Source organism: Panthera onca, chromosome X, assembly GCF_046562875.1.
Source record: "Panthera onca isolate mPanOnc1 chromosome X, mPanOnc1 haplotype 2, whole genome shotgun sequence".
In the NCBI taxonomy this organism is placed as follows: domain Eukaryota; kingdom Metazoa; phylum Chordata; class Mammalia; order Carnivora; family Felidae; genus Panthera; species Panthera onca.
This window is the reverse complement of record NC_138357.1, coordinates 54,338,372-54,350,474: the sequence shown is the minus strand read 5'-3', so window position 1 is coordinate 54,350,474 and position 12,103 is coordinate 54,338,372.

Sequence of the window (12,103 nt, the reverse complement as noted above, 5' to 3'; positions counted from 1 at the left end):
CCCTGCCAAACTGAGGTCTGTCGTCCCGGGGCTCAGCAACTCTCCCTCCCTTTGTCCTCCAGCCTTCCCGCTTTCCGAGCAGAGCTGTTAACTTATGACCTCTCAGATGCTAAGTCGCGCTTGCTGTCGGAACACACTCTGTCCGGCCCCTCCGCTTTTGCAAGCCAGACTCGAGGGCTCTGCTTGGCTGGCGGGCCACCCTTCTGCCCCGGCTCCCTCCCACCAGTCCGTGCAGCGCGCACCACCTCTCTGCCCTTCTTACCCTCTTCCGTGGGCCTCTTGTCTGTGCTTGGCTCTGGAGTCTCCATTCTGCTAGTCTTCTGGTGGTTTTCTGGGTTATTTAGGCAGGTGTAGGTGGAATCTAAGTGATCAGCAGGACGCGCAGTGAGCCCAGTGTCCTCCTATGCCGCCATCCCTTTATGAATGTTTTTGTACTTTCCTTCTGTTCCTTTCTTCTTCTCCTTCTCTCCTCCGTTGTGGTTTGATGGCTTTCTCATTATTGTAAAGTTTTGCTTGGTGGTTACTCTGAGGTTCCCATGTAGCATCCCATACATACGTCAGTTGTATTTGACTGATCTTTTTTTCTTTCTTGAAAGAGAGAACACATTTTAGAGAGAGCAGGGGAGGGGCAGAAAAGGAGACGGAGAGAGTGAATCCTGAACAGGTTCCACATCCAGCACAGATCCTAATGTGGGGCTCAATCTCATGACCATGAGATCATGACCTGAGCAGAAATCAAGAGTCAGGTGCTTAACTAACTGAACCACCCAGGCAACCCCTAACAGTATATTTTAAGTTGAAAGGAAGTTAAATATGAACACATTCCAAAACTTTACATTTTTACTCCCATTGCTACATTTTGTATTTTTAATCACATTTCCAAATATTTTTTTAATGGATCCCTTATATAATTATTATAGTTTTAGTTAATTTTACTACTTTTGTCCTTTAAATTTCATACTTGCTATATAAGTGATTGATAAACTATATTTACTATGTATGTATCATTTCCAGTGATATTTTTACTTTCATATGTTTTCTTGTTATTAATTAGTGCTATTTCTTTTCAGCTTAAAGATATCCCTTTAACATTTCTTGTAAGACTGGTTTAGTGGTGATGACTTCCTTTTTTTAAAGTTTATTTATATATTTTGAGAGAGAGAAAGAGAGAGAGAGTATGAGCAGGGGATGAGCAGAGGGAGAGAGAATCCCAAGCAGGCTCTCTGTTCTCAGCAGGGAGCCCAATGCAGGGCTTGCTCTCACTAATTGTTAGATTACAACCAGAGCCAAAATCAAGAATAAGATGATTAACTGACTGAGCCACACAGTTGCCCTGGAGATGAGTTCCTTTTGTTTTTGTTTGTCTTTAAAACTTTAATCTCCCCTTCAATTCTAAATGATAGCCTTGCCAAGTAGAAAATTCTTGGCTAGAAGAATTTTGTTTTGTTTTTGTTTCCAGCCCTTTGAATATGTCACACCACTTCTTTATGACCTGCAAAGTTTCTACTGAAAAATCTGCTGATAATCTTATAGGGTATCCCTTATGCATAACAAGTTGTTTTCCTCTTGATGCTTTTAAAATTCTGTCTTTAACTTTTACCATTTTAAGCATGATGTGTCTTGATGTGGATCTCTTTGGATTTATCTTATTTGGAACTCTCTGGGCTTCCTGGACTTAGACATCTGTTTTCTTTCCCAGATTAGGGAAGTTTTCAGGCATCATTTCTTCAAATAAATTTTTTTGGCTCTCCCTCTCTTCTCCTTCCAGCACCCCTATAATGTGAATGTTATTCTGCTTGATGTTGTCCTGAAAATCCCTTAAGTATCTTCACTTTTAGAATTCCTCTTCATTTTATGCTGTTTTGTCTAAATGAGTTCCATTGTTTTGTCTTCCAACTTGCAGATCTCTTCTTCATCTTCATCCAGTGTACTGGTTCTCGGTTCAGTTATTGTATTCTTCAGCTCTGTAACTTGTCTGGTACTTTCTTATTATATCTGATTTTTGAACAATATGGATTTGAACTGTGAAGGAACTATATGATATTATAAATGTATTTTCTTCTTTTTTATCATTTTCTTAATAAAATTTTATTTTTTCCAGCTTTATTGTACTAATATAGTATATAATGCATATAACATACAAAATATGTGTTAATCAATTGTTCCTGTTACTGGTAAGTCTTATGGTCAGTAGTGCTATCACTAGTTACATTTTTGGAGAGTCAAAAGATATACATAGATTGTCAATTCTGTGTCAGCACCCTGACCTCTGAGTCATTGAAGGGTGAACTGTATTTCTATCTCTTTGTCAAAGTTCTCAGTGTGGTCACTCATTATGCTTCCAAGTACACTGAAAATCTTCATGACCATCACTTTAAATTCTTTTTCATGTAGATTGCTTATCTCTATTTCATAAAGATCTTTTTCATAGGTTTTGTCTTATCTATTCATTTGAAGCATATTATTCTGCCTCCTTATTTTGCTTTTTTCTTTGTGTTTGTTCCTATGTATTAGGCAAATCAGCTATCTCTTTGTGTCTTAAAGGATTTGCCTTGTATATGAGAAGGCTCATGGGCCTAGGAATCATGTTTCCCCACTAGCCACCAAGCATTTAAGGGACATCCCCTATGTGAACTGCTTGTGTATTCTTGCTGTGGTGGGGCTATGGCACAGGGGTGTGTAGAGCTCTCATCTGGGTAGCTGTAACGTGCGGTTGCAGTGCAAGGGTGGAAGAGGCTCTTATCTATTACAGCTGTGACCTACAGCTGCACTTTGCAGGGCAGTAGGTCTTTTATCCAGGTGGATCTGACATATGGCTCTGAAACTTCTTTGTTTACTCCTCACGTTGTCACTTCAGGTCACCATCCTTAACTTGATTTGGCTCAATTTGGGGTGGTTATACCCTGAAGGAAATTTATAGGTAGACAATGATAAGGATCCTGCAAAAACTACATTTTTTTGAAATTTTATCCCCATGTCCATACACATGAGGAAAGCACAGCTTGAACAGACCAGCCTGGTTGTGTGAACCAGATTCAGATATCAGGATCAAAGAAAGAAAAGGTTCCTATGCCTAGAAAAGATGCACACACACACACACACACACACACACACACACATCACTATAGTTATAAAGGAAGAATGATCTTTGTGAGAAAATGTGTGAAAAAGGAAGTTGGTCATACATTGAATTATCTCATCCTTACAACATCCCTATGAAGTAGGCATTTTTTTTTTTTTTACTCTACAAGATGAGGATCCAGACAGGTAGGATTACTTGCCTAGAGTCATACAGTCAGCAATTGGTTGAAGTGAGGATTTGAACTTAGATCTTACCTGATTCAAGGGCCTAAACACCTGACTGCTACATTGCACTGAACAAATGAGATTCCTGGGTTCTTCTGAAGTATGGCCATATATATACAAACCAGAGAAAGTAGGAAAAAAAAACTTCTAATGTCTGGAGGAGGAGAGAGAAAGATTCTTGAGGTTCCCTGAGTTCTATTTCTTATCAGCACTGTACAAGAGGTAAAAATTCCTGAAGAGGAATTGCTGGTGTGTGTATGTGTGTATGTGCATGCATGCATGTGACCCCTGACATGGGAGTTCAAGCCTCTGCAAAGTTTGTGTCCAGATTTGGCACAAAATCAGGTGTTTTTCCCAATACTTGACAGTCACTTAGGCTGGGATAATGGGCATCTCTGTGGTATCGGAATAGTCAGATATCTGAAAAACAGACTCTTACCTAAAATATTGTTATGGCATAAGACTCTAAATGTATGACATAATCTCCATACGGTAGGGAACCCTAAACATGAAAATTTAAATTTCCACTAACTTGTGGAATGGGAGGCTAAGAGGCAGAGATTATGTTATTATAGAAAGTGAAGCAATACTTCTGGCACATTGATTTCATCCATGCCTCCTATACTTCTTTCTACCTATAGAATCACAATATATTCCATTTAACTAACACAGCATGCAAAGTGCTAAGTGCTAAAGTCTTAGGAACTTAGCACAGAGCTTTTGGCACATCTTAATAAATTTTAGATAAACACATATTAGATAATAATAAATTCTACTTTTGCGTAGAATTAAACACTTCCTACCAGCTGTTATATATCTGTCATATAATTCAGCTTGTTAGGTTATTTCAGTATAATATTAAAAATCTTACATACATTTTTAAGACAAAACTTTAAAGCAACAAACATTTAAATCTGGTTTCAAAATAGGTTTTACTTTCCTAATTCACAAGTTTGATGTCACACCTAGTCTGAATATATAACTTCCTATTATAAAGATTTTTTTAATACCTTACACTTTTAGCAATGGAATATATGTATATTTATATATGTAAATAATTTAAACATGCTATCTTCTACTTAGGCAACCTAAATGCACATATGCCTCAGGAAAATATAAAGAAATATAACAGTTCAATGTCATACAGTATTCAGCAGACATGTGGTCTAGCAATATAAAAATTATGGACAACAATTTATGTGTGTGCTTTTAGGCTGAGACCAAATTATTTCAGATACTGTGGTATGGAATATAGAGGTATTCAGCTCTTAAAAACCAAAATGATGGATGCTACTGTGTTCATATTCTTCTTGTTTAGATATCTGTATTTCAGTAAAATTAAACAGTTGGATTACTGAATTTTGTATTTCTTGCCACAGAGATTCCTAAACATTCTGGTCCATTATTATAAGATCCATTTTAAGTCAGAAAGAGGCCTGGTTGAAGGTGGTCAAAAGGTAAAAACTTCCAGTTATAACTAAGTGCTAGGTATGTATGTATGTATGTATGTATGTATGTAATGTACTGCATAGTGACTACAGTTAACAATACTGTATTATAAATTTGAAAGTTGCTAAGAAAGCAGATCTTAAGAGTTTTCACCACAAGAAGAAAATGTAACTATGTGAGGTGATGGATGCCCATTAAATTTACTGTAGTAATCATTCCACAATACATATGTGTATCAAATCATTATGTTGTACACCTAAAATTAATGTCAATTATATTTCAACAAAGTAGGAAAAAAAAGAAGCTTGAGTTCTAAAACAATTAAGATTAACATATGAAACAACAGGAAAAATGCCTGATATGTTATGATACCTACAAGAGAACACATATATTTTTAAGATTAAAAATACTGATAGCATTAACCTGATTAATGAAAAGGTACTATAATGGACTTGGAGTAAAACTTGCTTTTCTCTACTCTTTTAAAATGTTTTATATTATGGTAAAAACACTTAAAATGAGATCTACCTTCTTAACAGACCTTTAAGTGTATAATACAGTATTGTTAAATATATGCACAGTGTTGTACAGCAGATCTCTAGAAACTATTCATTTTGCATAACTTAAACTTTACACCTGTTGATAAGCAACTCCCCATTTTCTACATTTCCCTGCCCCTGGCAACCAGCATTCTATCCTCTAGCTTCTAGAAGTTTGACTATTTTAGATACTTCACGTAAGTGTAATCATGCAGTATTTGTCCTCTATGACTAACTTATTTTACTTAACATTTTATTTCAAGCTTTATCCATGTTGTTGCATTAAGCAGAGCTTCCTTCCTTTTTAAGGCTGAATAATATTCCATTGTATGTATATACCACATCTTCTTTACCCATTCATTTGTTGATGTACATTTAGGTTGTTTCTACATCTTAGCTGCTGTGAATAATGTTGCAATAAACCTGGAAGTACAAAGATATCTTTCAGATCCTGATTTCAATTTTTTGAAAGTGAAAGAGATGTGGGGTTGGTAGATCTTATGGTAGTTCTATTTTTAATTTTTTGAGGATCCTTCATACCGTTTTCTATAGCAACTGCGCAATTTTGCATTCCCACCAACAGTGCACAAGGGTTCCAAATTCTCCACATCCTTGCCAAGACTTGTGACATTTTCCATCTCTAAGAGCGGGCACCATGGATCAATTATAATAAAGTTTCTGTTTTCAAGGTTGGGATTTATCTCTAGAACTTCTTGTTTACCTATTTTGTAGGTAACAGCACTGATGAAGGTTTAATAAACTTTGAATACCATGTATGAAATATACAGAATCACAAATCTTGTTCCTGTAATTTATGTAAACAGAGTATATTGCCAGACTTTTGTCTATCTGCAATTCATTGTGTACTTACTAAAACTGGTTTGGATAAATTCTCATCTATTTTATTCATGAAACTAAAGCTTTGCATGCTGGTTTTATTCTAGGAGAAAAGAGTGCAGAAGATTACTACCAACAATAACAACAAACTTACTATAGCTGAGTATTGAACTGAGTTAACTGATTTCAAGTTTTAACTTTCATCCTCTGTGACAGTTTCTCACTGAATAATGACTAGAACCTTCATTTTCAACATTGAACCACTATACAATTGAAGTACCTTGTATATCTTCTTCTGCCTCTAAAAATATTCTGGCAAGTATGTGCAATGTATACTTTCAGTGGGGAACTGTGATTAGGCTATGAAAATCTCAGAAATCATTTCCTCACAGGAAAAAATTCATAATTGTTCTTTATTTTCAGCATATATAGGTCAAACCAAATTAGTTGTATAAAGACTAACATAAAACAAACTTTTAAAAATATATGTATCTAGATTTTCAGAGAAAACACATTAGAAATTATTGCAATTCATCTAGCTTAAATCTTTGTGGCACACTGGAACAGACATTTTCGGACTGGATATTGACTAAAATAAATAAGTTCTTAGCTAGGACTTAATTTTTTTATTATACCAACATTTATGTTGCAACAGCTGTCAATGTAATTATCCAGTACATGAGATAAACCCAATTTCTCTCCCTGGAATTTGTAATATCTATGTATTTCATCTTCCTCAGAGGCTAATCAGCCAATAGCAGGGACTTTCAGAAGAGTAAGCTGTGGGATTTAGATGAAACTGCTGTGGTTATCAGGTGACCTGGTCAAAATATTCTTGGCATACTAGAACTGGGGTATTATTTTTTTTTAAGACGAATAATGATATGGGCTAGGTAAGGCAGGGTGAAATATGTCTTGTTTGTTTATGCTGGCTTTCCAAGCTACATCAAAGATTTTGCACTGCTCCTTTATAATGTACTTCTAGAGGAGAGTCTCTCTATTCAGTATAGATCCCAGCACAAAATTTTAAGTGATTTAATGAATAAGACTCTCAGATGTGTTCCCATGTATTCCATGTGCATGTGGAAAATCAATCAGCCGTATTCTCCCTTAGGAGATTATAGGGAACCCATTGCAAAGCGGAACACTGCTTTCTGGTCTTGCTGAAAACAGCAGGCTGCACTTTGCCTATCTAGTTCATGTATATCTAGAGAAAGTATCTTATCTAGTTAATGTATTTCTAGGGGTTAGGTCCTGTCTGTGCTCATAAATTCCTTAGATCATGTTATCACATGGAATATTTTATCTTGTTTCCTACCCTGTTTTCTACATCTGCTCTTTTGAAGTCTTGGGAACGCCTTAACTTGGTTTTGTGCATATTTTCAATATGTTCTTACTGGCACGTAGCCCACTGATGTATTATATATTGTCTCCCAAAATGTATGCTTAATAAATATGGGAGCTTGAGAGCAGCTTGGGGAGACTTCCCTTAGTCTTCCTCTCATCTCTTTTGACTTGTGTAGGGTCCTGAGTAATTCTTTCTGCTGCCATTGACTTTGCAGGACAAAGTGGAAAGCTGAACCCACATGTGCATACCCTAATTATAGTCCCTATTCAATTTTACTGTATTTGTTGGCTATCTTCCTGCCCCAGTACAGGGCTTTCTTACAGAATACGCAGGACATTTTTCACCTTTTCATCCCCACAGTCTAGCCCCATTAATGGTATTGGTGAAATGCTCCACAAATTTTTTTTAATATTTTTTTATTTATATTTATTTTTGAGAAAGAGAGCAAGTGCACAGGTGGGGGAGTGGCAGAGAGAGAGAGAGAGAGAGAGAGGAAGAGACTCAAAAGTAGGCTTCAGGCTTTGAGCTGTCAGTACAGAGCCCGATACAGGGCTCAAACTCACTGTGAGATCATGACTGAAGTCAGACGCTTAACTGACTGAGCCACCCAGGCACCCCCAAATTTTTCCATATAAATAATGAGGGAAGGTGTTCACTTCCTCCTTGGAAATGCATTTATATTCTGTGCTAAAAAAATTGAGTTTAGCTATAAACTATATTTATATATCACATTTTAATGAATTCGATGTAAAAACATCATGTAAAAATTATGTAATAACAGTACAGAAACATGAACAATAACAATGTATGACTTAGTGTATACACAAACAGTATATCCCCCTTCCTCATTCAAGTAATTACTGTTAACAGTTTCTTGTGTATCCTTCCTACAATTTTGCATTGCTATTAAAATTTTCATGCATAAATTATTTGTTTCCTACCTCCATAAGTAGATTCTGAGTTCATTAAATACAGGAAAAGCAGCATACACTTCCATATTCTACAAAACTTCTAACTCTGCTGGATACCTAGTAAGTATGCAATAAAAATAATTGCAGCTGTGATGGTTGTTGACTCTTTAAAAAAAAAAAGAAAGGATAAACTGAAAGCCATGCAAAATGTTATAGCAAGCAGGGCAACATTTAAGGCCAAGTAGTAAAAGTCTATAATGACATTGGTTAATAATCCTAGGGCCACAGTACCAAATTAAGATGAGTCATTTTTTTTTTTAATTTGGGTAGAAAGACACTCATTAATTTAACAAATTTGCGCAGAATAAAAGCCTGGCTACATTTTGTGGGATATACAGAAGCACAACCATCTTATTATCTACATTTTACAAAGAAATTGAGATTTAGAAAGATTAAGTATTTTCCCAAGGTTATTCAATTAGTAGATGGCCAAATTGGAATTTAAAATGAGACAAAGTCTAGGATCCCTCAAAGGAAAGAAATGGGCTTGAGAATATAAAGAAAATATAAGAAGAGGTTTAGCAATTGATTCAGTTGGGGTGTGTGTGAAAGTGAAGTAGGCAAAATTATTGTGAGGTTTCAAGCCTAGATTTGTCAGGAAATAATTTGACACAATTTCCAGATCTATGTTCAAAACACACATCAATATTGTATGTCCTCATTCCCTGCCCTGAATGACATGGCTAAGGAGTCCCTGCAATTTTGGAGTCTCTATGACACTTTGAGTTCCTGTGAGATCTGATCTCAGGGGAGTTAGGTACTCTGTTTTAGAGATGGATAGACACCAGCTACTCCTTGTTTCCCTCACACGTCCCTCTCTGTGCCCCAAGTTGTGCTAAGAAGTCAAATCCTGGGACCATTTCAAGGGAATCTGCCTGCCAGTTCAGAAAGACCAATTAATTCACTCATTGCTTCTCACCAACTTCCTGCCCACGGGATTCTGACACCTCTATGTTTGTGTGAATACAGACTTCCCCAGCCCATCCATCCCTCTTTCTGTAGTTTGGAGTTACTGGCATGCACATATGATGCCAAGAAGGACAGGAAGTTTGAGTGAGACCCCTTGTGGCCCTGTACCTGAAGAAGTAATGACACCTGGGGGTGTCCACAAGTTAACTTGTCTGCTGTACCTGGGATGGCAAGGCTAAAATAATAAAATATATATAGTATGTTCTCCCCATGCAAATATGAAAACAAGTGTTATTAGTGAAGACTTAAATTTTAAGTTACAAAACATAATCACTCACTAAATAATATTACTTTATTCTCCCTGTATGATTCTACTACTCATACAAATAATACTGGGATTTTGTTATATCAATAATAATAGATGTAAGATGTTTTTGGCTAAAGTTCATCTTCTTAACAGACTCACACCAAGCAGATTAATAAGCTATTCCTGGCACTCAGAGGTTAAAACTTGCCAAGTTCACACAATCAGAGCAGGATCAAGTGTCTGCCAAACAACGATTCTTTTCTACAGATTCCAGGCATGCAAGTTTATGTTAACTGCTGGAGTAGGTAAAAACTACAGCAGGAGTATGGAGGATTTTCTTGTACCAATATATTTTCTAGATTCAAAATGATGCTATTTCCTCATGATATTGAGGAAGCCTTATGACTTTTTATTAAAGCTTATGCAGTAGTTCTAACAAAAATTGCATATGCAGATCCGAGGGCCAACAAGGTTGAAAGAAATGTTACTACAGAGAAATTACAAGAATATTGTGACTTCTAGAGAGACTGACAAATATGAAACAGCATGTCAGAATGCCTGTGTACATTCTCATAAATGCAGTCATATAAAATAAGCCAGAACTATCTCACTAAATTAGATAATAATTACTGCCTGAAACACTCTTCCTCTCCACACTAGGCATCACCATGAATGTTTCTCTCTAAATGTCAAAATTTCCCTTTACTGAAAGCTTATCACTTGCAGAGAGCTGGTTAAAGGGGGAAAAGGCCAAAGTGATATTTGATGGGACTTTCTTCTCTGACATACTTCTAATCTGGAAATCTTCAATTTGCACGCAAATGTCTACATAGATTTATATTCTAGAAACTTTGGAAAATATCCTAAGTCCCAGCTTCTAGGAAAAGATTCATTTCCTCCCAGTATATTCAATAAAATAGAATACTTCTGTGAAATAGAATATACTCATCATGTAAGTATTAGAGGATATAGAGAAAATATATTGCTGTTACTATTATTAAGCTATATCTGCACAGTGACACACACTGGATATTAGAATAGGAATAATGTATTCAGCTGTCGTGATTTGCCATGGTCCAGCACAACCCTGAGAATGGCAAGAATCCACAGATAAAAACCACAATGCCACTTACCCTACCCAGTCATCTTAGTGGGTCACAGTTAATAAGACCTACTAGTTACATTCTTTAGTCAGAATTGATAATTGATAGTAGAAAATATATTTTGAGAGACAACGTATCTCTTGTGAAATATTCATGAAAATGTTTTGTTCAACAGGTATGTTACTTGCCTGAGGATGATCTATCACAACATTTCTGTATTTTCATGTAAGCAGACAAAATAATGGTTTGGGGCTGTTACAGTCAAACTGATTTTTTTTAATAACAATTGGAAACATATTTGAACCCAGAAGTCTAGAAATATGTGAGCTACTAATTTCTAATTGTCTTGTCTTTTTGCTAAAGACCTGCCCTCTAACAAGTGTCCCACAATATACTCAGTTTAAAAATATGACTTCTTTTACTATATGTATATGTGCACAATTTAACTGCAAAAGTAAATAAATAGTATAAAGAATATGGACATGCAGACATGATCCATAACTATACCCTTGTTTTAAAAGTGATTCCCTTGCCTAAGATGATGTAACTGATAACTAGAGACACAGTATTTGAATCCCAGGTCTGGGTCATTTTAGAGTGAAGAAAGTAAAAAAAAAAAAAAAAAAAAGTATGAATGATGATCAGCATCAAAATTTGTTCCATTTTGATTTGTATTCAATACTGTGGACACATGTGTGTGTATATAGAAAAAACTTTTGGGGCCCCTGGTTGGCTCAGTTGGTTGAGCGTCCAACTTTGGCGCAGGTCATGATCTTACGGTCTGTGAGTTGGAGCCCCGCGTCGGGCTCTGTGCTGACAGCTCAGAGCCTGGAGCCTGCTTCGGATTCTGTGTCTCCTTCTCTCTCTGCCCCTCCCCCACTCATGCTCTCTCTCTCTCTCTCTCTCTCTCTGTCAAAAATAAACATTAAAAAAAAGAAAAAAAAACTTTTAAAGCTTATCCATGCATAAGTGTTGACTTTTGTCAAAATGCAAGCAAAGATCTACTTGAACAACTAGAATATAACATCATTAATAACTCTTTCTTTGCTTAGAAACTCAAGGACAGGGGTTGTTTTATGATACTTAACAATACAGTTGTCAATTTTGGAAAATTAAATTTGCAATTTCCTCATATTTTATCAGAATTTTCATGTAGAAAATCTTAGGCATGTACTTTAAAAGAAATATTACTTCTCCTAGCACCATAAATAACTCTTGCTGTTTTTTAATGCGATTCATCAGAGGTTCTAAAAGATTAGCTTTGTTTACTAAAAACCTATTCCAAATCGTGTCAATAAATATATGTATTCTCTGTAGATAGATGTAAAAAATGA